The sequence below is a fragment of the Bos indicus x Bos taurus genome, chromosome 4, assembly GCF_003369695.1.
Source record: "Bos indicus x Bos taurus breed Angus x Brahman F1 hybrid chromosome 4, Bos_hybrid_MaternalHap_v2.0, whole genome shotgun sequence".
Classification (NCBI taxonomy): Eukaryota; Metazoa; Chordata; class Mammalia; order Artiodactyla; family Bovidae; genus Bos; species Bos indicus x Bos taurus.
This window is the reverse complement of record NC_040079.1, coordinates 24,084,113-24,110,525: the sequence shown is the minus strand read 5'-3', so window position 1 is coordinate 24,110,525 and position 26,413 is coordinate 24,084,113.

Here is a 26,413-nt window from a genome sequence, read left to right as displayed (position 1 = left end):
GCACCACATTGATAAGGAGGGTGGACTCCAGCTGAAATGGAGAAGGTTTTTGTAAGTTAGGCTGGGGGAAAAAGAAACAACTGTGGCTTTTATTTTCTCTCCCTCCACACATGAGCTTTCATAAGAAAAAACTCTTATCTCTGGTCATGAATCTTTTTTCTTTCCTACATAGAATGGGGAAGGAGAATATGGCAAGGTGGTTGGGCTTGTTCAAGGAGGGTGGGTCCCTGGGACAGTGTCCCACTTCTGCCACCATGCTGAAGATGAAAGAGAAGCAAGATGTCTGGGAGCTCCAGGGCAGTGTAGACTCAACCCACCCTTAAGGCAGAGTGGCCCCACTCAACAGGTAGTCCGGTCCCAACTGTCAAAGTGATGAGCTTGGACCCATCTTCCTCCTCTGTGGGGCAAGTGAGGAAGAGGTGAAATGGGAGCTTCCTTCCTCAAAAACGCCTTCCACTGCTCCCTCACCCCTCCAACCCAGGAGAGAGGATGGAGGAAGCCAGAAGAAGAGCTCTTGACTTTTCTCCTGCAGAAGGTCCGCCTGGTGGTGGTCCCATCGGGCTTCCTCAGTGCAAGTTTGAAATGTGCCAGAGGGACCCAGAAGTGGGAAGGGGACATAAGACTAACATATCCAGCCAACACAATTGACTTTGCCCATCTGGAGATTTTCTTTGAACACCAAATCTTAGCTTTTATTTTTTTTAAAAAACTTTTTGTTGGATTAGAATTGATTTACAAGATTGTGTTAGTTTTTGGCTTTTGTTTTTATAAGAATGTCACCTCTCTTCAACTAAGATTACAGATGTTATAATTTATACTTCTTTATGAACCCAGCTTTTTCACATGTTCACGTGTTCTTAGTCACTTCAGTCCTGTCTGACTCTTGGCGACCCTACGGACTGTAGCCCACCAGGCTCCTTTGTCTTTGGGATTTCCCAGGCAAGAATACTGGAGTGTGTTGCCATTTCCTTCTCCAGAGGATCTTCCAGACCCAGGGATCGAGCTACACTGGCGGGCGGGTTCTTAACTGCTAGTGCTACCTGGGAAGCCCCTCTGTCTCTTACTCCCCCAACAAGTCCAGCACAGGCAAGTCAAAAACCAGTAAAATATCGGTATGAATGAAGGAGTGAGTGAACAAATTATTTTGCTGGAGGCTTAGAAGCCACACTGGTGCTGCACCTGTCTCATTGGCTGAAGTCTGTGCGATGAACTTTGTATACATATGAGAATACAGAGAGAGAGAAGGAAATTTAAGATGCTGTCAGAGAGGGAGAGCTTTCTGCTTGTTTTCCTACTGGCTGGGTCCTGTGGCTTAAAGAATTATAAGGCAAAAAAAAAAAAAAAGAGAGAATTACAAAGCTTGGTCTCTTGTTTCCTCCAGGGACCAAGATGGCTCAGGCCATTACCCAGGGAGCTGGCCAGGGAGAGCCAACCTGTCAACCTGGCTGGAACAAGAGAGATAAACTCCTGGCGATTCCTGCTGTGGCACCCTGGGGCTTTGGTGACAGAGTTAATTAATTAAGACACCAGCGTCAAAATTAAAGTGAGGAAGAAAAGTCAATTAGTGATTGAATAGCTGTGAGGAGATGTTTTTTAATAGGGTTCCCTGTAATTTGAGCAGTGCCTTGCCCCTCATTGTTGGGCGTGGTCATTTGTCCCTTTTCTGTGTACTCTAGGGCTTCGAAGGAGGGAGCCATGAGGAACCCACATCTCTCATTTATACGAAGGGGCGGATGGGGAGAGGGAGAGAGTCCTCTTCTGTCTGTGAGATGCCAGGGCCCCATACACCTATTTATCAAGCACTCTGAATTCTTTTCAGCAGGATGTTCATTTCAATTTGCAGCCACCTCTTTCTCATCCCTTCGGCAGGCTTGGCCAGGCTCCTGAGAGAAGATCTGAGCTGAGAGGGGGGAGACACAGACAGGTGAGGGAGGCTGGAGCTGGGCTCTCCAGGGATGTATCTGCCACCATTCCACCCTCCGCAGCCTCCTTTAACTCTATTTGCTTCTTCGGGGAGACGGGAGATTATGATGTTTAGCAGGCGTTCCAAACCCTTGTCATGCTTAATAAAGGTCTGGCAGGAACGGGAGCTAGGATGGCTTAGCAGGCTCTGGTGCTAGGGATTTGGGGGAGGGAAGGTACTGCTTTGCTCCAGCTGCCTGTGTGACACCAAGGAATCTGAGGACCAGGAGAGACCAGGCTGAGGGTCCCTGCTTCTGGCACTTACTCAGCAGGTTTTCTGACCCCCTGAGTGGTGTGAGGACAGTGGGGCTGCTAGGAGCAAGGCTAACAGCCAGAAAAGGAAGCCCCAGAGCATCAGGTTATTAAGACAAGAGGGTAGCACAGGAAGAAGTTCAAGGTCAAATGACCAGAAGGGGATCATTAACAGCAAGATGAAATCCACGATGGGGAAACTTCTGGCTGGGGGAATTCTGCAATTCCCTGAGGCTGACTTGGATCAGGATTGGGCCCAGGGCTTGAAACTGGGATTTAAATTGACCATTTCTTTTTGTCACAAAATAATACATATTCATTGTAGGAAAAGAAGACAGGAAAAAGAAGTTTAACCTCACTTCACTACCCAGAGTCTAACTACTACTACTATTTTCAAATGCTTTCAGATAAATATATTTAATGTTTTACATTAATAGAGTAATAGTTAGCTGTATATCATGTGTGGTAGGCTTGAGTATTTGGGTCATGGGAAAGGCCTATACCAATTGTTATAGTCACAAATTAAAGTTCAGTGTTATTATTTTCTAGAAATCAGGAGTTATCGGGTAAAACTGAGGTTCGTTTATAATGAGACTGTAACTATGGATTTCTTGTGCAATAAAAAACCAATTTAAACTAAGCAAATGATAGCAGGACATAAGTGACATGTGAGTAACTAGAGAAAAATATCTTATTCTTGGATAAAGAGAGCAATATTGCAAAAATACCAAAAAAAGAAAAACCTAATATCTGAAAATATTTTTAAAGAAAAGAAAAACATCAAAATTCAGAATACCAAATTGAAAAGAAAAAAAAAAAAGACGCACCTATAAGCCCAACACAATTTATCATTATGGTTTATTTCCTTTTAGGGTTTTCCCATATGTATATTTGTCCGAGAATGTAAAGGATTATAGCATAAATATGTCTTTACCTTGTGCTGTAGTCATAATAAATATAATTGTTAGTGACTAAAATATATAAAGTATTGCATTTTGTTTAATTTTTACTCAATGTTGGAGTTTAAAATGCCTCAGATTACGTAATTACAAAAATACATTTTTTGAAACATTTTGCATTTCTTTTATTTTGTTAGTTTTGAATTATTTCTTAAGAGTAGACTTGCTTAAATATATCACTGAATTAAAATGGTTGGACTTTTTAGAATTCTTTATTATTTTTGCCACAGTGATTTGTAAAATGATTGTCCAGTTTATAGGAGCATTGGCTTTATTACATCCTCATCAGTCAAATATAGTATTACCAAAAATTTTTGGTGGGTATAAGTTGTATAAAATGCAATGCACATATTTTATAATTTGATTTGATGTGTTTTAATGATGACATGTACTTTAAAACCACCAACCACCACCCAAAATAAGATAATAGAATGTGTCTGTCACCCAAGGAAATTTTTTGCCTGTTCTTGGAGTTCATATAAATGTGAATAATAGTGCTCTTTTGTCTAGCTTTTTCTGTTGTTCAACACATTTTTTGAGATCCATCCATGTTTTTGTACATATCAGTGGTTCATTTCGTCCTGCGGCTAAGTAATTTTCTATTGAATGACTGTGCCAGTTTGTTTATCCATTCTTTAGATGATGAACATTTGAGTTGTTTAAAATTTGGAGCTATTATATCCAGGACCAGATGGCTTCACAGGTGAATTCTACCAAACATTTGAAGAACAATCAATACCAATCCTTCATAAACTCTCCTTCAAATAAATAAAGAGGGAATATAGTCAAACTCATTTTATAAGGCCAGCATTATGCGGATACCAAAACCAGACAAAGGTATCACAAAAGAAGAAAACTATAGGTCAGGGACCATGATGGACATAGATGCCAAATCCTCAATAAACTATTAGCAAACTGAACTCAGCAGCACATTAAAAAGCTAATATACCATGACCAAGTAGAATTTATCCCTGGGATGCAAAGATGGTTCAACATATGCAATTAGATAAATATTATACAACACATTTTAGGAAGGAAGGATAAAGATCACATTGCAATCTTTATACAAAGGTCTACATAGTCAAAGCTACAGTTTTTCCAGTAGTCATATATGGATGTGAGAGTTGGACCATAAAGAAGGCTGAATGCCAAAGAATTGATGCTTTCAAGCTGTGGTGTTGGACAAGACTCTTGAGAGTCCTTTGGATTGCAAGGAGATCAAGCCAGTTAATCCTAAAGGAAATCAACACTGAATATTCATTGGAAGGAGTGATGCTGAAGCTGAAGCTCTAATATTTGGCCTCCTGATGCAAAGAGCAGACTCATTAGAAAAGATCCTGATGCTGGGAAGGATTGAAAGCAGGAGAAGAAGGGAGCAACAGAAGATGAGATGGTTGGATGGCATCACCAATGGATAAGAGTTTGAGCAAACTTGGGGAAGCCTTGTGTGCTGCAGTCCATGGGGTCGCAAAGAGTTGGAGGTGACTGAGCAACTGAACTACAACAATCTCTATATATACAGGAAAAAGTGACAAAATTCAGCACATTTTCAGGATAAAAACTCTTGACAAATTAGATAGAGGTGTAAATTTCTGATTTACACAACACAATAAAGACCATGATACAAAAACCCATAGAAATCATATTCGATGATAAGAAACTGAAAGCTTTTCCTCTAAGATCTGGAATAAAGCAAAGATGACCACTCTTGCCACTTCTATTCAATATCGTTCTGGAAGTTCTAGCCAGAGCAGTTAGGCAAGAAAAAGAAATAAAAGACATCCAATTGGGAAGGAAGAACTAAATAATGTCTGTTCACAGATTGTCTTATATGTCTTATATGCAGAAAATCCTCATGATTTCACACACACACAAAACCTGTTAGAACTAATAAATGAATTCAGTAAATCTGAGTGTGCTTTGAGAAGATGCCGGCAGTCCTGTAAGGCTACAACATGGGTGGGATACTTGGGGGCTTGTCTAAGGTGAGATCCCTGGGCAGGATGGGGACAGGCTACGCCGAGCAGTCTGGATTATAGGAGGGTCACTGCGCCGCACACAGCGAAAGCAGTGTGTCCTTGAGGGGATTTCTCTCAGCTCTCCATTCTGGTCCCAATCCCCAGCAGGTCTTGCACTTGGGGAAGGTCCTGCATGCCTCAAGGGTATTCTGTCAGCTCTCCTGCCTTGTCCTTAGCCTTCATTCTATTATTTCTGAGTCCTTGATGGAGACCTGTGTGAAAGCATTGGGAGGCGGGTGGGTGTTGGCTCCTTCTGTGGCTGCATCTTTTGGGGATTCTAATCTATCACATTAGCTCATATACAATCATTAAATGTTGTTAAGAGTTTAGCTGATAGCTCTCGACCAGAGTCTGTGGCAGACTCCTCCCCCGTCCTGCGACCTCTTCCTGGATAGGAGCAGCCAAGGGTCTCTTCTATCGTAGGAAGATCTGGTCGCTGCTGGAATTTAGTTTATTTAGGTTTCTTTACATCTTTAGCTCTCTAATGGTCTTAATATTTATTTATTTAGCTGCCCTAGGTCTTAGCTGTGCCATGCAGGATCTTTAGTTGCGGCGTGCGGACTCTTAGTTATGGCATGTGGGATCTAGTTCCCTGACCAGGGATCAACCTTGGGCTCCCTGCACTGGGAATGTAGAATCTTAGCTACTGGGCCACCAGGGAAGTCCCTCTAATATGCTACAGAAGGAAAAAAAAAGAAATCATGGCTTAGCTTGTTCTCATTGCTAGGGCAGGCTCCCCAGTCAATTGTAACTTTCTACATCCTAACCAGAAACAGAAGTCCCAGAGATATTGTTTTTTAAATTTATGCTAATTTTAAAAAGGAAATGGTAACTTGATGTTTTAATTTATGTTCTATGGGAACAGAACATCTCAAATCTTTTGTTTTCTAGTTACATTGCATCTTTTGTGTCTTTTTTTCCTTCTCTCTTTTTTTTTTTTTTCCTGATCGATACTTATGAGGTCTTGCACACCAAATAATGCCTCTTTGCTACACTCACTGTAGTAGTTTTTGGTGGCTTGTTTGCTTTTATACTTTACACTTTTGTAGTCAAGCTTAGCGATCTTGCTCATTTTTATTCCTTGTATTGCATCTAAGCCTATAAAATCATCTTTCCTCTAGAGGTTGGCAAAATATTCAGTTCTAATTTTCTGAGATTTTGATGTTAAAAAAAAACACATTTAACTCTTCCGCTCAATTGGAATTTATTTTAATGCACAACATAAAGTGAGGTTCTGAAATTACTGTTTCTCCAAATTGCTAGATAATTTTCCCAACACCATTTATTGGGTAATCCTTTCTTCCCCTCATTGAGCTGTAATGAATCTTACATCTTTGTACATAATCAGGTCCATTTCAGTGCCATCTGTTTGGTTATAGTGATCTCTCAGTCTGGTCCTGGGCAGATACAGATACATTTCTGAAACTGAAAAGCTATTATGTTAACCGTGGACTTGATGTGTCCTTGTTATGGACCAGGAGCCAGTTTCTGTCTGAGAGCACCCGAAGGCAGTTGTATAAATTTAATTTATTGACTTATTTGCTTGTTTAACTCTCAAATCCACCCCCCCTCCCCCATTAAAGCTCTTTCAGGACTGTGTCCTAAACTATGCTTAACTTTATCTGAGGCTTGTTCTCTTGGAAAACAGCAATGGAAATGATGTACAATAAAGAATAACCCTCACAAATATGACTTAGATGAGATTCAGGAGTGACTCCCTTGCTTTCCTGTGACATGGCCAGACATGGATCCTTGAAATCCCAGTTCTTTGTCTCATAAGTGATTAGTTAAACTGTTTGTTCCCACTGATGTGAAAAGTGAAAATGTTAGTTGCTCAGTTGTGTCTGACTCTTTGCAACACATGGACTGTAGCCCACCAGGCTCCTCTGCCATGGAATTCTCCATGCAAGAATACTAGTGTTGGTAGCCATTCCCTTCTCCAGGGGATCTTCCTGACCCAGGGACTGAACCCAGGTCTCCTGCATTGTAGGCAGATTCTTTACCATATGAGCCACCAAGGAAGCCCTCCCACTAATGTACCTGAACAAAATACTGCTAAGTTGCTAACTTGTCTTGGCCAAATTATTTACTGCCTCCCAACCCCCTGAACTTTTGACTCATACTCAGCCTGAGCTAACACTGCAGGCATTGGAAGCCCCTCCATCATGACCCCTCCTGAAAATAAGCTGACCCCAAAGAAAAACTACCCTTCATCTGCTGTCTGAGGCAGCCCTCTGCTCAGCCACTCCCCCAAGCCTGGTTCTTTACTCCTGTAAAGTAAAGTAAAGCCCTTGGGACTTCCCTGGTGGTCCAGTGGTTAAGTTCCCATGGCTCCACTGCAGGGGCTGTGGTCTCTATGCCTGGTCTGGATGAACTAGGATCCCACAGACTGCTCTGCGTGGCCAAAAAAAAAAAAAAAAAAAACCCAAAATGGAAAACCTTTTTCTGCTTGACTTACAATCTCGAAGATGTTCAGGTCAGAACATTCTTTCTATTGCCATGGTTTCCCTTCCCTATTACAACATTCCCTTTCATTTCATGTTATTATTTACTACTTGAGAAGAGATAATCTAGTTTGACTGTTTCTTAATTAGAGATATCAACTCACCACTGTAGCCCCAGTGTCTAAATCATTCCCATAGCAGAGGCGATTAATCAGATTCAGCTAATGGTTCAAGCTAGTTTTTTAAAATAATAAGAATAATACATACCCATGAAAAGAAAAAAAACAATTGAACAGTTCAGATGGATATGAAGTAAAGTATAAAATCTCTCTTCTCTTTAGTTCTATTGTTTAGAAGTTTCTACTATTTACGTCTTTCATCTTTTAAGATGTTTTCTACACTTGTGTGAAAAGTGTCTGTACATATAATAAATGACATTAGTGTAGTGTGTGCACTCAATTGTGCTGGACTCTGCGACCCCATGGAATGTAACCTGCCAGGCTCCTGTGTCCATGGGATTTCCCAGGCAAGAATACTGGAGTGGGTTACCATGCCCTCCTCCAGGGGATCTTTCCAACCCAGGGACTGAACCCATATCTCCTGCATCAAAAGTGGATTCTTTAACTGCTGAGCCATCAGGGAAGTCTGAACGACATTATTTATACTTAATATTCTCTAGCTTTCTGTGTTCACTTAGCAATCAGTCTATCAGTATATCTTGGGTGTTTTTTCCTGATGTGCATATGGAGTTACTTCCTTCTGCCTAACAACATTGTAGGATTCCATTAGAAATGTACCCAAATTTATTTATTTTGTTCCAGGTATTTGATATTACAAACAGCATTGCTGTAAATACCCTTATATATAATAAGGAAATACTTAAAGAGTTTAATATATAAGAATTTAAAATTTTGGTAGATTATAGAATAGTCCTTCAAATTTACACTTCCACCAGAGATGAATAGGCTTCCCTTGTAGCTCAGTCAGTAAAGAATCTGCCTGCAATACAGAAGACCTGAGTTCAATTCCTAGGTCTGGAAGATGCCCTGGAGAAGGAAATGGAAGCCCACTCCAGTATTCTTTTTTTTTTTTTTTCCACTCCAGTACTCTTGCCTGGAGAATTCCATGGACAGAGGAGCCCCGCAGGCTATGGTCCATGGAGTCGCAGGAGACAAACATGACTTAGCGACTAAACCACCACCAGAGATGAATGAGAACTTTTTTTTTTTCTTACTGGGGTTATTATTAGACTTGGCCTGTATTATAGATGAAAAAGTGGGTTTAGCCACTAACACAGTTTACATTTCTTTAATTGTGTGAGACAGTATCTTTTCACTCTTACTGATTTTTAAAGAATTCTTTTTGCATTAAGTAACTTAGTTTGCCTGTCATGTACATTGCAAATAACTTACCCATTTGTCTTCTGACATTGTAAATGTTACTATTGCCATAGAGAATGTTCATATTTTTAGATAGTCAAGTCTATTATTCTTTTTTCATTGTAGCTTCTATATTACTTTCAGTTCAATGTATAGGCATATCATAGTTTACTTAAAGCCAACATCTTTGAACAGTTGTTTTCCGTTTTTAAATTATTTTAAACTACATTTGCAGATACATAGTTATACTCATTGTTGACTACTTCCTTTGAGTAAATTCCTAAAAGTGTTATTTTAGAGTCAAAAGGTGTGAACATTTTGAACATTTAATAGGTGCTGCCGAATCAAGGCCACTGATTTTCACCCTCTTTTTGGTTCACTGATCTAACACACCCAGAAGAGTTAGATGCTGAAAATGAAAATGGATGAGAAGTAGGCAAACAAAGGTTCAAGATAAAAGAAACTTTTAAGAAGATACTGTGAAGAACTGTATCACACGTGCAAATTCAAGTTAGTATTTTTATCTCTTAGCTTTTCTTCCTTCATCACAGTTTGCTGGAGGGGTTTATTTGTTGTTCCTGAGCTTTGGGAGGAGGGGATGGGGACTCATTAGAACCCTGCCTAATAGTTGGGTTTGCATACAATGATTGTGACTTTTATATCAGCAAGCAAGAAGGGACCTCTTTCTCTCTGTTTTCCTGCTGTGTATGAGGTGGTGGTCAGTACAGTTTGTATTTCCCCCATGATTTACCATAATCTTGAAAACTGGAACAAGGGGCACTCTATCTACTCATGAGTACTGATTTTGGAGTAAATTGGATTTTTCCCTTTTAAATATAAACTAAAGGAGAATTTACAAATTCTGACTCCTGCTGCTAATTGCAGCAAAGGTAAATTGCATACTTTATAGACAAGCATGAAGTTCGAATTTCTCTATTTTCAGAACTAAAATTGGTTTAGGAACTTGAGTTATAATGACGAGGTGGCTGATTTGCTTGATGGCTGCTTTTTATGAACTCCATAGGATTATATAATCATACACCCAGGAACTTACTTTAACGGATCAATCTTTTACATTAATCTCACACTGCTTTTTACATCTCTGCCATCTTCCCCACAAGACTGTGAGCTCCCTGAGAGCAGGCCTACCTTGTGAGGGAGATGGTGCCCTGCTCCGGCAGGTGTCGGGGAAACCTTTGTCAAATCACCAAGTGTAGCCACACAGGATTTCCTCTGGAAGTCTTACAGCTGCTGATTGCTCAAAGGAGGGAGTTCTAATCTGACCTGACATTGCAGAATCTTCTCCCTGAATAGCAACATTCATTTCACAGGGACTTTCTGCTGGGCAATGTAGCGGAGGTCATGAACCTCTGTGTACAAAATCATTTGCTGCTGGAACAGTGAAACCTGGAGCTGGTGGTTCCTCTGCTTTAGTTCCTATATGCTTTGGTACGAATTCCTTAACTTATCAGTGCTCTGAAAATCTCACCATGGATTTTTGTCCTTGGTTTCTCTAAAGCTCCTGGAAGGTTCTGAGTCCCATGGGGAAGCAGTAGGTACCACCACCCTAGCCCTCCTTTAGTGTTTTTTTCAAACATTCTCAAGAGAGCTATGCCGGTCTTGCTTTCAGAGTCTGTGTGAGGTGTGACTGGACTCTTGTCAAGAGAACAGGACAGGAGGTTGATGGGGGTTGGGGAAGCAGATCAGAGGAAAGGAGGCCTTAAGAATGAGATAGCTGTGTGTAAAGTAGGGTTCTTGGGTTGGGGAGGGGAAGTGGAAACATTCCTTGTTAGGCATAAACCACAAGGAGACCCCAAGTAGGGGAGGACACGTTCTTATTAATATCAACAATAAGGCTTGGCGAGTGCGGGGTTCTATGCTCCCCCACCCTTACCATTCCCTGTGCCCTCTTTGCTGATGGTCAGAACTTATAGCCAAAGAGTTGATCTTTAAGATCTCTGACCTCTCTAAGCATCAAGGCACGGTCTGGGGCGGAGAGGGGAGCAGGCTGGGATTCAGGAATCTCACTTCTGGTTTCCAATCTTAGAGCTGCTCCAGAGCTCCCAAGAGATGTGGCCGACTTCCCTGGCAGGACGGGCCTCAGTTTCCCTGAGATGGGCAGGTGGGAAGGTGAAGATCCAAGGTGAGTCACCATCTGCAAAGGGTCAGAGATAGCAGATTAAAAACGGGCTTTGAGAGGGAAGGAAGCCAGAAAGCACAAAATTGGAGTTGGCGCATGAGAGAAAGAGATTAAACAGAATAAGTAAAATTGCCAGGAGCTTTGGATTTACCCAGCCGGAGTTTCTCTACTGGGCAAGGAAAGCTTAAGTAATCCAAATTAATTTCTAGTTAAAGGCAGAACTCAGAGAGCAATCAAACAGGTGACCACAGTTGGCACCAAATTTCCCCGGGAGATAAACTTCTAATGCTAAAAATAAGCCCTGTGTGCTGAGGAAGGGGCTGTTTGGAATTAGGAAGCCCCAGGCACAATGCAGAAGCTGGGATGTTTCAATTATTCAGCTCACCTACAGCAAACCCCTGCTCTGTGCTAGGCACTGAGCTTCCAGCGTGTGTCTGAGATTCGGTCCCTGCCTTGGAATCCCTCACAGTCTCTAGTGGGAGATGCACAGAGTGTTCATGGGGTAAGTAATCTGATGACATTATCCAATGTCACCCTGTAATGAAGGGAGCAGGGAGAGGTGGATGGGGTTCTGGAGTTAGGAGAGGCTTTCTGCAGAATCAAGCACCTTACCGTGTGTGAAAGAACAAATAGGCATTATCACGCTGACAAGAAGGGCAGGAAAAGGACTTTGGAGGCAGCTGGACTATCAGGTGGGATGATGTGGAGGCCAGAGGGAGCTTGGGCGTACTCTGGGGAAATGCCAGCAGCCCTGTAAGGCTGCAGTGTCGGGGGCACCTGGGGACCTGGCTAAGGTGAGACCCCTGGGGCAGGATATGGCCAGGCTATGCTGAGTGGTCTGGGTTATATTTTGAAAGATTATTGGGAGTCACTGGGAGGCTTTGAGCAGGATGTTGTGATCAGATTTATGTTTTTGGAAGATTGCTCAGACAGCTTCATGGGTGATGAGGCGGGGGAAGACTGGAGGAGGTGAGGGCGTCTGCATAATGATAGTCATCATCTAGGCAAAGGGACTGTAGCCTTGAGAAGGAGAACACAGAAAAGGACATGGATTTGGGACATCTGGAGGGATGGAAGCCATGGACTTGGTGAGCCATTATTTCCGTGTGGCTTGTCAAAAGAGTCAGGTCAGCTCACACCACTCAACAACAACAAAAAGCCCAATCAAAAAATGGGCAGAAGAACTAAATAGGCATTTCTCCAAACAAAGAGACACAGATGGACAACAGGCACACGAAAAGATGCTCAACATCGTTAATTATTCAAGAAATGTAAATCAAAACTACAATGAGATACTACCTCACACTGGTCAGAATGGCCATCATTAAAAAGTCTTCAAGTAACAAATATTGGAAAGGGTACAGAGAAAAGGGAGCCCTCCTACACTGTTGGGGGAATATAAATTGGTATAGCCACTACAGAGAATAGTACGGAGATTCCTTAAAAAACTGAGGTAGAGCTACCATATGATCCAGCAATCCCACTCCTGGACACACATCTGGAGAAAACTAATTTGAGAAGATACACGCACCCCTATAGTCATAGGGGCATTATTTATAATAGCCAAGACACAGAAGCATCCTAAATGTTCATTAATAGATGAATGGATGAAGAAGATGAAGATGTGGTACACACACACACCACACACACACACACACACACACACACACACACACACACACAGAGGAATGTTACTCAGGCATGAAAAAGAATGAAATACTGCTATTTGTAGCAACACAGATGGACTCACAGCTTATCATACTAAGTGAAGTTAGAGAAAGACATATCATATGACATCACTTATATGTGGAATCTAGAAAATAGTGCAGATGAACTTATTTACAGAACAGAAACAGATGCACAGACATGGAAATCGAACTTAAGGTTACCAAAGGAAAAGTGGGGGGATGGGATAAATTAGGAGTTGGGATTAACAGATACACACTACATATAGATAAACAACAAGGATTTACTGTCTAGCACAGGGAAGCATGTTCAATATCTTGTGTCTGTATGTGCTAGTTGCTCAGTCCTGTCCAACCCTTTGCAACCCCACGGACTATGGCCCACCAGGCTCCTCTGTCCGTAGAATTCTCCAGGCAGGATTTCCATGTACAAAGGAATATCTTATAATAGCATATAATAGAAAAAGAGTCCAACTTGGTGACTGGGGGCACCATCTTCAGCGATGGGGAGGAGAGGAGAACAAAGGAAGGGCTCAGGACACCCAGAGAGGACAAATCAGGAAGTGGCTGAAGGGCATCAGAAGTATGGAGCCTCACCCTTTTCTCATTTTCTCCCACCTCCTGAAGTGGGCACCATCTGGGTGCCCCTGTTGTAAGCAGCAGCGCCCCTACAAGTGGGTTTAGAGGATGGCTGAGTGGTAGTATTTGCAGATATCAAATTCATGGTGCAGGGGGACTCATTTCTACCAGCTTGGTCTTTGAGAACTGAGTTGAGTGTCATTTGCTGGGGAGGATCAGGGAGAGGAAGCGTGGGCCAAGTGGGGAGAACCCACGCAGGACGAAGTTAAGGAGCTTAATGCTGTGCTCACTGGCAGCCAGAGCTGTTCTGGTTTACGGGAAGGTCCTTGGAGGATGGAGGAGGAATTAATTCTGAGGCTGTGTAGGGCTGGGGCAGGAGGGGAACAGGACTACTCTAACATACAGGTGACAAGCTGGAGTCTGCTTGCAAAACCCGAAATACAGGCACATTTTGTTTGGCTCTGGAATTGTTTTTTTTTTTTTTTTTAATTATTTCTAAATTAATTAGTCGCCAGCGTTTGAAAATCAGGAGACTTTGTGTAAAATTTTGATTTGGAATTTCTTTTGAAAAAAATAAAATTAGACCTGTGTACAGGCGTTCCTACCCAGAAACAGTCAGCTGGAGCTACCTTTCAGGTGGCTGGCTTTTCCTTTGTGAACCAGCCCCATCCTCCCCTAATCTCCCCTGAGCCTGCTTTTCTCACTGATGGGACTGACCACCTTCCCTAAGGCAAACCCATCAGAAGCCAGGGGCTCACTCCTTTTTCAACCCTGAAACCTACTGGGAGTGTGAGAGGACTGTTTTCTCTCTCCCTCCCTTTGAAAAAGTTTTTAGCCTAAACTGAGTTGGGCTATGGGGACTGCCTCCCTTCTACCATCCTGCCTGTTATCAGGTACGTGAGTAAACATACGTGACCACTCTGGGAGAGGAGCCACCTGCTGGCCTCTGGACAGTAGACTTTAAAATTGCAATTGTGACACATGCCACAGGAGAGAAGTATGTTAGAGTCCATGGCATAATCCAGAAGGGGAGGGCACATGTCTCAGATCTACTGGATAAGAAAGAGTTAATGGATGTGGGAAGAAAGAATGTTGAAGTTGGAGAGAGGAGCAAGGTGGAATGATGCTAGGGAGGGGAGACATGGGTAGATGAACCAGGAGGCAACTGTATTAGCCCAGGAGAAAGATGGAAGCTTGGATCAGAGAAATGGCAGGGGATACGTTTCAGGGAATTTTAGGAAGTAAATAGCTAGCACTGAGGGATGGATTGGTGATAAGGAGAGAAATAAAGTGAAATAATGTGTCTTTAGTTTCTGGTTTGTACAACTAGGCAGAGTGGTGGCATTCACTGAGCTATGGAGCTGCAGGAAAGCATGATCATGGAAAAGTCACAAGTCTTTGGAGATTGAGGTTGACTTTGAGACATCACAGAGGAATTGACAAATGACAGTTGGATACACAGGTCTACCAGAGAAGCTTGGACTCTAAAAAGAGCTGTCTGCTACCAGTCCACTGGTCTGATGGTTGGCTGCCTCCTGGCCACTTTGCTTTCTCAGATCTGGACAACTTCATTGTTCATTCATTCAACAGATGTTCATTCGAAACCTAATGTGATCCACTTTGATAGGTGCTGGCTACAGAGTGGTAAACCAACAGGTGCTATTCCTGCCCTCAAGGAACCAAGCCTTGAGTTTTGCAGAAAATGTGGACGTGATGAAATTCCCTCACCTCTAGTATTGTCTTTGCCTCTGCACATGATTGGGGTCATTAAAGGTGGGCTAGGAGTTCTCCATGCTCCCCGTTTCCTTGGGTTTTGATTAGCCATTTTGAACAGATTTACTCATGGCTTGACCCTCACAGCTACGTTTAGACAAGAATTTCAAAACTGCCTGCCACCATTCTCTGATGTGGTCTACCTAGTATTGTTGGCTCTAGACATTGGGTCTGAAGCTCTGAATGCTCTGAGGTGGGAAACCAGACCTTGGCTAACCTTCCTGCTTCGAGTATTAGAGTTGATCTCCCAGCCCCTGGAGGAAGTATTTCAAATATTGTGAAACCTAGCCTTTCTCAATACTCAGAGCCAGAAGAGAATGAATTAATCATGAGCATTGATTTGCTCATCAATCTCCTTCTTTAGACTGTAAATACCTTGAGGGAAGGACCATATTATTCAAACTTGTATCTTTGGTTTCCAGTCTAGTCCATAGTATACCAAAGGCAATTCATGAATATATATGGTGAATGAATCAGTGAACATGGGGTATCTTTGGATGACTGTCTTGTTCTTTTAGTTACTTTTTATTTGACTTAAACGTGTATGCTTTTGCCTCAACTCTTTAACTAAAATTGAGTTCTATAGGTAAGAACTTTGCGTGTTCTGTGATGTTGAATCCCAGCAGATGCTCACTACAGATGTGTTGACTGGTTGCTTAGAATTAAGAAGAGTTTTGCTCTAGTCACTCTCCTTCACCTGTGATGACCTCATCAATGGATTTTCTCAATTTTGCCTGGTTTATAAGAGTTAATCCAAGCTATTTCTTCAATACTTACCACCTTTCACATTCTGCATGGAAGGGCAATTTTGAAGAGCTCTTCGGCTGCCACAAACAAAGTCTGTTCTCTCTGTCTCTTCTCCATGTCTTAGGAGACACTCTTATTATGATTTCACAATAGAAGAGAACTGAAGCTCAAGGAAGTTAGTCAACCTTCCCAAAGTTGGGATTTGAATCCAAATGGTTCTGATCCAAAACCCATGCTCTAAGGCAAAGATTGTGCAATTTCCGTAAACATCAGAATCACTGGGAGCCTTGGAATGCCTCGGGTCTCTGTCACAGACTGTGTTTGTGGTTTAGAGTCTGTTTTAACAAGCAAGCACCCAGTAGGGTTCTGAGATGGTGGCACTTGGGCACTGTGCCATCATCCACATGGAACAGAGTTACCCAGAGGCTGAGACTGACTGTGCCTCTGCCATATCCATCATGCCCCTCGGGGGACAAGGACTATGACATTTTCCTCCTCTGTGTTTTTCCAGAAACCTGTAAGCCTGCAACAAAGCTATGCTGGTGGTGCCTCCAGTAAGGGCTCTAACATGAATCCCTTCTCTATACTGGGAGGCAGTTAAGCACTGAGAAGCAAGGTCTCTGATCACCCTGCATCAGCCCAGTAAAGGAGATGGTCTCTTCCTCTCTGTCTCCCCACCTTGGAAATAAAACAAGTGAGACACAGAAAGAGACAGATAAAGAGAGCACACACCCACCCCCAGCGGGGCGGGGTGCAGGTGAGAATTCCTGAGGGACCATTTGGGACACTGGTAGTGGAGCACCCTTCACTGGGCGCAGGGGAGAGGGAAGGACGAAAGGCAACTAAGACCAAGCAGAGGCCAGGGTCCCATCCTGGAGGGAGAACACACAGGGCCTCCTGGAGAGGAAGAGTCCAGACGCTGGTGCTAAGCGGAGTGTTGGCTGTATCACTCGGGTCAGGCTACCTGCTCTAGACTCAGTTTCTTTCTTTTTTTTTTTTTACTTTTACTTTTATTTTTGGCTGTGCTTCTCCCTGTGGGTTTTCTCTAGCTGTGGTGAGTGTGGGCTACTCTTCACTGCAGTGCGCTGGCTTCTCACTGTGGTGGCCTCTCTTTTTGTGGGAAAGGGGCTCTAGGGTGTGCGGTCTTCAGTAGTTGTGGTGCACAGGTTTAGTTGCCCTGCAGGATCTTCTGGAACCAGGATCAAAATGGTGCTCCCTGCGTTGGTAGGCGGATTCTTAATCTTTGGACCACCAGGGAAGTCCACATTCTCGGTCTCCATATCTGTATAATGAGAACACTAATCCCTAAATTGCAGTGCACAGATTAGAGATAATCAAGGACACCTTGCCCGGCACAGCACCGACCCTCGACAGAAGGTACCCATCAGCAGGGGTCTGAGGTTTTCAAGGGCATGTCTAGGATAGATGCTGGCATTCGGCTTTCCCCTTATCCTGCACTAAAATTCCTCCACGGGAAGCCCAGGGGGAAGTCCTGGCTCCAACATTGACTCACCAAGTGGCATAAATATTTATTGAGAGTTAGGCAACCTCACCAAATGTCTTCCCTACGTGTTGGCCCTGCTTCCCTCTTTCAACGGTTGATATCTAGAGTATTCTGCAAGGGAGAGTCTCAGCCTTTAGAAAGATGAGATAGAGAGATCCAGGAGCTGGGAACCTGGAAGAACTCTTCAGCTGATGTGAAAGGTGCAAGACGGCTAATGCTTCAGAGCCTGAAATTGAGTAACTGTTGTGATTTGCTTCAGAGCCTTTGGCATATTTATAGAAGACCTGGGGCTATTAAAGGATGTGCACGCTGGGCCACCTGCCAAGGAAACCCTGGCTTGCTTCTGCCTGGAGCTTGCCAGGCTTTTGCTGCCCTAGGTTGTAGCCTTGAAGCCAGGGGACATTCAAAGGTCCCGGGATAGCCCTGGGAAAATAATGTCTAGAGCAGTAGCAATTCATATGTAGAAGGCACCATGATACATGCATTCTTTCATCCTCACAGCCATCTGGGGAGTCAGGTATCCCATAATGATTAAACCTAGTAACTCTGGGAAGAGTAATGCAGAGGACAGAGAGTCCTAACTTTTACTTTATGTGTGAATGTGACAAATTCTTAACCTCTCTAATCCTCAGACTCATCACCTAGAAAATGAGAATAAACATATCTATCTCATAGGGTTATTTTGAGACATTCCAGATAAAGCCAATAGCCAATATCTAGCGTGGATGTGTATATATGTGTGTGTGCCAGCCCAGTTGTGTCTGGCTCTTTGTAACCCTATAGATTTTAGCCTGCCAGGCTCCTCTGTCCTTGGGATTTCCCAGGCAAGAGTACTAGAGTGGGTTGCCCTTTCCTTCTCCAGGGGGATCTTCCCAATGCAGGGATCAAAACCACGTCTCTTACATCTCCTGCATTGGCAGGCGGGTTCTTTACCATTGTGCCACCTGGGAAGCCCAGCATATAATGTATAACCATCAGCAAATATCAGCTCAGTTCAGTCGCTCAGTCATGTCTAATTCTTTGTGACCCCATGAACTGCAGCATGCCAGGCCTTCCTGTCCATCATCAACTCCCGGAGTCCACCCAAACCCATGTCCATTGAGTTGGTGTTGCCATCCAACCATCTCATCCTCTGTCGTCCCCTTCTCCTCCTGCCCTCAATCTTTCCCAGCATCAGGGTCTTTTCAAATAAATCAGCTCTTCACATCAGGTGGCCAAAGTATTGGAGTTTCAGCTTCAACATCAGTCCTTCCAATGAACACCCAGGACTGATCTCCTTTAGGATGGATTGGTTGGATCTCCTTGCAGTCCAAGGGACTCTCAAGAGTCTTCTCCAACACCACAGTTCAAAAGCATCAATTCTTTGGTGCTCAGCTTTCTTTATAGTCCAACTCTCACATCCATACATGACTACTGGTAAAACCATAGCCTTGACTAGATGGACCTTTGTTGACAAAGTAATGTCTCTGCTTTTGAATATGCTGTCTAGGTTGGTCATAACTTTCCTTCCAATGAGTAAGCGTCTTTTAATTTCATGGCTGCAATCACCATCTGCAGTGATTTTGGAGCCCCCAAAAATAAAGTCAGCCACTATCCATTTCGGTTTTTGTTTGTTTTTGGCTTCCCCTCGCAGCACACAGAACTTCCCTGAGCAGGGGTCAAACCTGTACCCCCTGCATTGGAAGCACAGAGTCTTAACCATGAGACTGCAAGTGTTAAGAAGTCCCATTATGTTCATTTTGTAGATGCAGACACTGAGGCCTCGATATTTGTGTGCCCAGTGTCATGTAGGCAGGAAGCGGAGAAACCAGACTTGGTACTTGAGGATGTTTGACTATATGCTTTTGTTCTTAATGCCTGGGTATCCTGCCTGAGCTGAAAAACTCCCTCAGGAAGTCTTGCTGAACTCCAATGATGGGGAGCCCTGGGGTTCTGGTCACCCTGTACTTTTTAGGGGTAAAGACCTCTAGACATGCAGGGTAGAGTCAAGAGGGCCTTGGGGCAGCCAGGCTGAGCCAGAAGAATCAGATGGTGAAATATTCCCCATGCCCTGGGCTTCCTGGGTCAGCCGCCCAGAAAGGCCATGTCTATGGTGTACTGCCCTCTTTCTTGACTTGCTCCACAGCCAAAAATCTCAGGAAAGAGAGCCAGAAAGGGCGGGATTCACCCCATCAGTTTATTGGTGTGAAGACTGTCTTGTTTTAAGTGGAGCTGGCTGCCCCGGAAGGATGCACCTTCTCTGTCTGCTAGTCTGTCTCTCTACTTACACTCTCTTCTCTCTCTTTCAGCTTATAATAATTCCTATAAAAGAACAGATAGTCAGCAGCCTAGGGTTTTTGATGCCATATTCCTGGAACAGTTGATGCAACTAGATTCGTTCGCCTCAAACTATCTGGGATGAAGGAACAGAGGTTTTTCTTGGACAGTTTATTGTAGAATGGTATTTTGATGCTATATATATTTTTCTTAAAATGTATTCTCTAGACTACATTTCTGGGAAAATGAAATGGAAAGATAAAAATACAATTCCCTTTTAAATTATTAGAATAAACGTGTTACCATTACTCTGCCAGACTGCTGTAAAAGTTTCAAATGCTTGCTCTTGACTGCTGTACTTAAAACCACAGTGGACCAGTAACAGACAACCTGCAGCTTAGTCCTGCTATGCACTTTGAGTAGCCTTGGTCTAGACGACTGGCGGTGGGAGTGTGGTCACAGGTGGCAGGTGTGTCTCACGGTCGACGGTTTCATCGATGGACATGGCCTAAACTTTCAGTGGCTGTCATTGTCAAGTGATGGTGACCAGGATGATGCATGGGAGTGTGTAAGAGCTATCCCTCCTCCCCCGCAGTCCATGTTACTGTGGCAGCACCATGTGGAAAGGAGGGTCCAGGCTTGAGGCTGGTTGATAGACACTGCAGAGCTCCCATAAATAATTGCCTCGAGGTTTAGGCTCTGGGAGGAAGACTCAGAGTCAGTGTCTTATCTTTGTCTCTGATTGGCATATTGGAGGGTTATTTGGGGAGGGGAATGGAGGGAGGCCATGGACCCACTCCACACAAGCCTGCCTATCACGGACCTGAGAAGCATGATAGCATATCAGATCTTCTCTCCCCTTAACCTTGTCAGCCTGCCTTCCAACTCAGACAGTGCCAGCAGTTGACAAGAGGAAGGGAGGATGATGGGAAATTCCTCTCCTGGCAACAGGGAATGTGTTACAGGGGTCCCCCGAGGGAAAGGAGCTTGCTCTAGAATCATATCTGCCAACACCTTGACTCGAACATGCCCAAGAACAGGTCCCCATTCACCTATGAATTCTGTACTCACCCTAATACAGGTTCGAGAGAGGCTTGCGGTGCTGGATAAGTGTGTCTGCCTCTGTGGAGGTCAGACAGGCACCTGCTGTTTCACCTGCAGCCTCTAAAAAGAGGCTGTTCCATCTCAAAGCCCCAGATCCACTTTGCATAGCCTATTATTTTCCTGTCTGAGAAGAGTTTCCAGCTCTCACTGTATTTATAACATCTCTGATGACTGACAGGTCCTAACTCAATTAGGCAAACGAAGCTTATGACCCACTCCTAATGTTCCCCAGGTAGGGCCACTCAGAGTCCTGTCACTGTCGTTTGGCATTCCAAAAGGCCTTAAGCTCTCAGGAACAAAAGCAATAGCTCCCACAGAGAGGAAGAGAACTTTTATTAGTCAAGGGTAAGAGTGGGATGCAAGGAGGCCCGCTTTGCATTCCAGCCAATGCTGGGAAGGTGGGAAGGGCAGCAGGTGATGAACAACCGGGCTTTTCAAATGGAGGGAATGGCTGCCACCAGCCCCCACATAACCTTGCTCAGTACACTTTTTCTTTCTTTTTCCATCTTTGTCCCCAAATAGCATGCCTTGCCACTTTCCCCCTGAGATCGAGAAAAGACAAGGATCAGGTATGTGAGAGTCAAAGCTCTGGAGTGGGGACGGTACAGAAAGGAATGCTTTCACCTTTTGAGGTATTCAGAGCTGAAGAGGTCCAGCCCCTGACTATATGTAGCCATGCCACTTGGGGTCCCCTGGGACGTGGCAGCTAGCTCCATCTGCAAGCTACAATTATTCCCAAGATGGTAGACTGTAGCAGTTAAGAGCAGGGCTTTGCTGTCAGACAGAATTAAGCCTCAACCCTCTCTCTGTGTTAAAATATCTCTTTTCCTGGGGCTCTTCAAGTCTTTCCTGGACAATCCCATTCATTCATCACCAATAGTCCTGTGGTTTTGGCAGGCCAGCAAGCATCATTATTGCTTTTGTTTTATTTTAAAGACGTGGGAAAGAAGCTTTTTCTTACCCTTGGAGCATCACCCCAAGTCCCGGTTGTTTAGGTACACCCAGTCAAGGGTTAACCATCCAGAAAACCTCCTCAGAAAGCCACCCTAAAGTGTGCCAGTCCCCAGGAGAGCTGGAAAGTTACTGCATATAGCTGGAAGCCACCGCAGCTCCACAAACACCTTTGACACGTATGGGAAGGTCTCTGTGGACGTAGCTGAGCAGCATAGATGCTAAGTGGTAATGATAAAGCCCATGGGAATGAACAGGATTCCATACCTGCCCATGGCTTCCAGCCTAAAAGCCAAACCCCAAAGGCTCCTTCCATATCCATCCATAGCTGGGGGGCCTGCATCTCCCTGTGTGCTCAGAAAATGGTGCTTGCTTGGGAGGTGGATCTGGGGAGAGCAGTAGAAGCCAGTTGACTATTTCCAAGTTGCCCCAAACCCACCTTCTCTTCCCTTTGTTCAACAGAAAGAATACATCTCTTTCTTCAGTGTGATTTTTTTTCCCTTTTATCCCCTCCAGCCCTGTTCTGGCCTGACCTGGGGAAGGGGACCTGGCCAGTAGATGGCCAGTCCTGCCCTGGACCTTCCCTTGTGGTACTGGGCCCAAGTTGGCTCTGCCCGGCGAGATTCCATGGTCAAGAAAAACACAAGAGAATGTTACGCAGTGGGGAGACAGGGATGCTGGGCAAGCTGGGTCAGAGAGGGTGGCAAGACCCAGGGCAAAGGGGAGGCTCTCCCCTCCCCCTCCTCTAGTTTCCTGGGCCTTTTTGCTCTCTCTTCTTTAGCTGCACCCATGACGTAAGTGGACTGTGGGTGGGTGGCATCACCCACAGCTTCAGGATGGGTTCACAAGCTGAGGAACCTGCCATCTCTGGTTAGGGGTTTTCTTAGGTGATTTCCTCTTGGGAAGAGCATGGAATAGGGACACCTTGCTGGGAATTTTGCAGGACACCGTTCTCTACCTCCATTTCCTAGAGTGTCTTTACAGTTCAAAATGATTCTTGTTTCTTCTTTATCATCAAGAAGTGAATATAGTTCCCTGTGCTATACTGTAGGTCCTTATTGCTTATCTATTTTATATATAATAGTATGTATCTGTTAGCATCAAACTCCTAATTTCGTCCTCCCTACTTTCCCCTTTGGTAACCAGAAGTTTCTTTTCTATGTCTGTGAGTCTATTTCTGTTGAAAAATACATATATATATTTAGGGAAAACAGACATCACACAGTAATATAACCTGGTCCTTGCACTTAACAACGTCCATAAACATTTCCCAGCATCGTTAGACAGTTTTCTACATCTAGCATCTCTTTTATGTTTGCAGTGAATTTCATCATATGGTTATAGCGTAATTTATTTAATAATAGCAACTATTTATAAAATGCTTCCCATGGGCTAAGCTTTATACACATCGTCTAATTTATTCCGTGTTATATACCTAGGAGGTAAATACTATTACTCTCTACATTTTAAAATTAAGAATAAAAGGTTTGGAGGCAAGATTTTGCCCAGGGTCACGCAGCGAGCTTGCAGAAGAGCTGGGGTTTGAAGCCCACCACACTCTCTCTGGCTCCCAAATGGAGCGGCTTCCGCGCTGTGTTGCCACCCCCGCTAAGCATCGGTTGCTGGCACTTTGGTTGTTTTCGGCTTTTAAGTGTTACAAACAGAGCTGTGAAGAACATCTTTATAGCTATATGTTTCGCACATGCCATTGTTATTTTCAAGGATAAATTTCTAGAAATAAAGCAGGGAGGTCAGAGGGAGCACACATTTTTATGGATTTAGAAGAGTTGCTTGGGGGCAGGAGCTGGCAGCACTCAGAGGCATTGTGGGGGAGGAGACACCTGCTCGCCACCCCTCCATCCTCTCCCCCTGCCCACTGGAAAGGTTACAGCAATCTGGATTCCCAGCACCACGTTTGAAGAGGAACTATTTCCCAGCTCCCGCATAAACAGCAAGAATTCTCATTTCAAAAACACTTGCTACAGTGTTCAGTTCAGTTCAGGTCAGTCGCTCAGTCGTGTCCGACTCTTTGCGACCCCATGAATCGCAGCACGCCAGGCCTCCCTGTTCATCACCAACTCCCAGAGTTCACTCAGATTCACGTCCGTCGAGTCGGTGATGCCATCCAGCCATCTCATCCTCTGTCGTCCCCTTCTCCTCCTGCCCCTAATCCCTCCCAGCATCAGGGTCTTTTCAAATGAGTCAGCTCTTCACACCAGGTGACCAAAGTATTGGAGTTTCTGCTTCAACATCAGTCCTTCCAATGAACACCCAGGATTGATCTCCTTTAGGATGGACTGGTTGGATCTCCTTGCAGTCCAAGGGATTCTCAAGAGTCTTCTCCGACACCACAGTTCAAAAGCATCAATTTTTCGGTGCTCAGCTTTCTTCACAGTCCAACTCTCCACAGTCCAACATCCATACATGACCACTGGAAAAACCATAGCCTTGACTAGACGAACCTTTGTTGGCAAAGTAATGTCTCTGCTTTTGAATATGCTATCTAGGTTGGTCATAACTTTCCTTCTTGGTATTTTTATGTACAGATTTTAAATTTCTAGTAAGGCCAAATAAACATTTTAAGTTTGTTATTAGGTCATCTGTATTTCTTTTTTGTTGATTTTCCTATTTATGTCCTCTGCAATAGGGCATGGTGGTGACATCCAGGAATTCATAGCATCTGTGTGTCCTTATTCCCATTCCCTTCCTGGGGTGGATGGCTAGCTGGCTGGGTGGGTGGGTGGCATATCTCCTGACAGGTCAATTTTTTATTTTATTGATATATTGTTAATTTACAGTGTTGTGTTAATTTCTGCTATGCAGTAAAATGATTTAGTAGTACATACATTTTTTAAATATTCTTTTCCATTATGGTTTATCACAGGGTATTGAATATAGTTCCCTGTACTATGCAGTAGGACCTTGTTGTTTTTCCATCCTATATATGTAATAGTTTGCATCTGCTAATCCCAAACTCTCAGTCCTTCCCTCCCCATTCCCCTCACCCCTGGCAATCACAAGTCTGTTCTCTGTGTCTGTGAGTCTGTCTCTGTTTCATTGATGAGTTCGTCTGTGTCATAGTTTAGATTCTACACATAAGTGATATCATAGGGTATTTGCCTTTCTCTTTCTGACTTACTTTGCTGAGTGTGATCATCCACATTGCTGCAAACAGTATTATTTCATTCTTTTTTATGGCCGAGTAATATTCCACTGTATATATGTACCACATCTTCTTTATAAATGAGTAAAGGGCTCAGAGAGGTTCAGTGACTTGTATTGGATCACACAGCTAGCAAGCAGCAGGAGAAAAATGCCCTCTGTCCATCAGAGTAAATTAGTAAGGGGTTTAGGAATTCTGTTTTTTCTTCTCATTGACAATTCTTATTTATTTCATGACTATAAAAAATCAAAGAGTTGAAACTTAAGAAGTTGTTATGGCAGCTTTAATACTGAGAAAGTTCTATAATAATAATTTCTAGAATTTCTTTCATTTGCTTGCATCTGTGATTCAAATGTGCATACTTTGAGAACCCAAAGAAGCCCATGTTGGACTTGGAATCCATCTCTGGCTACTCGTCATTGCTGAGCCAGTTGGCCAGATTTGCACACACTTCTTTCCCTAGGCTTCCCTGGTGGTTTAGTGATAAAGAATCCACTTGACATGCAAGAGACATGTGTTTGATCCCTGGGTCAGGAAGATCCCCTGGAGAAGGAAATGACAACTCACTCCAGTATTCTTGCCTGGGAAATCCCATGGGCAGAGGAGCCTGGTGGGCTACAGTTCATGGGGTTGCAGATTGGGACACAGCTTAGGGACCAAACCACCACCACTACTTTTTTCCCTGGCATTGGTGTCTGGGGTTGCACACTGCTCCCTCCTCCTCTTTCCTTGGATACTTGCTGACTGAAGGGTGGAGTCTAGAGCCTTATTATGGCTGGAGTAGAAGCTTCCTAAGGGGCAGGTAGATATGGGAATGCGAGAGCTGTAGAGTGGGTGCTTCCCACCCATGTCTGCTGGGATGACTGTACCTGCCTGCCTACCCTCCAAGTAAGCTTCAGACAGAGGGACAAGCAGCACTCGCCTCTGAGAAGCCTTCTGAGCTCCTATAGATAGATGCTAGTTGATACCTCTGCTGGGACACTGGACACCATCTCCTGAAACGTTCCTGGATTTCTCCCCACCTGACTGGGAAGCTCTTGAGCTTGAGAACTGGCTTATTTATCTTTGAATACAAAGCAGATGCTCAAATGTTTGAGTGACAGGAAGGAAATGCATTAAGACAAAGAAAACTTCTGATATACGTGTGACGCTTTGGCTGGAGCGGATGAAATGATTTCACAAGCCTCCTAGTAGGCTCACATCCCAAATGGAGCTAGCTGCTTCGACTTCCCTTTCCAAGGAGAAGGCAATGAAGTCTGTCCTCTGGACATAACTTTGTCCACCCACCTCGGCCACCACTGCCATCCTCCTCCCCAAAACAGACACAAACCCTCCAAACCCAGAGCCTCCATATCCTCTGCAGCAATGGTTTAGAAAGTAAGGATGTATGATTAAGACCTACCTTTGTGTCTCTTCTTCCCAGGAGGCTGTAGGGCAGCTCCCCCAACACCCACGAGAGGTCAGGCTTGGAGAAGACTGGGCAGAGCTCCCCTGGTG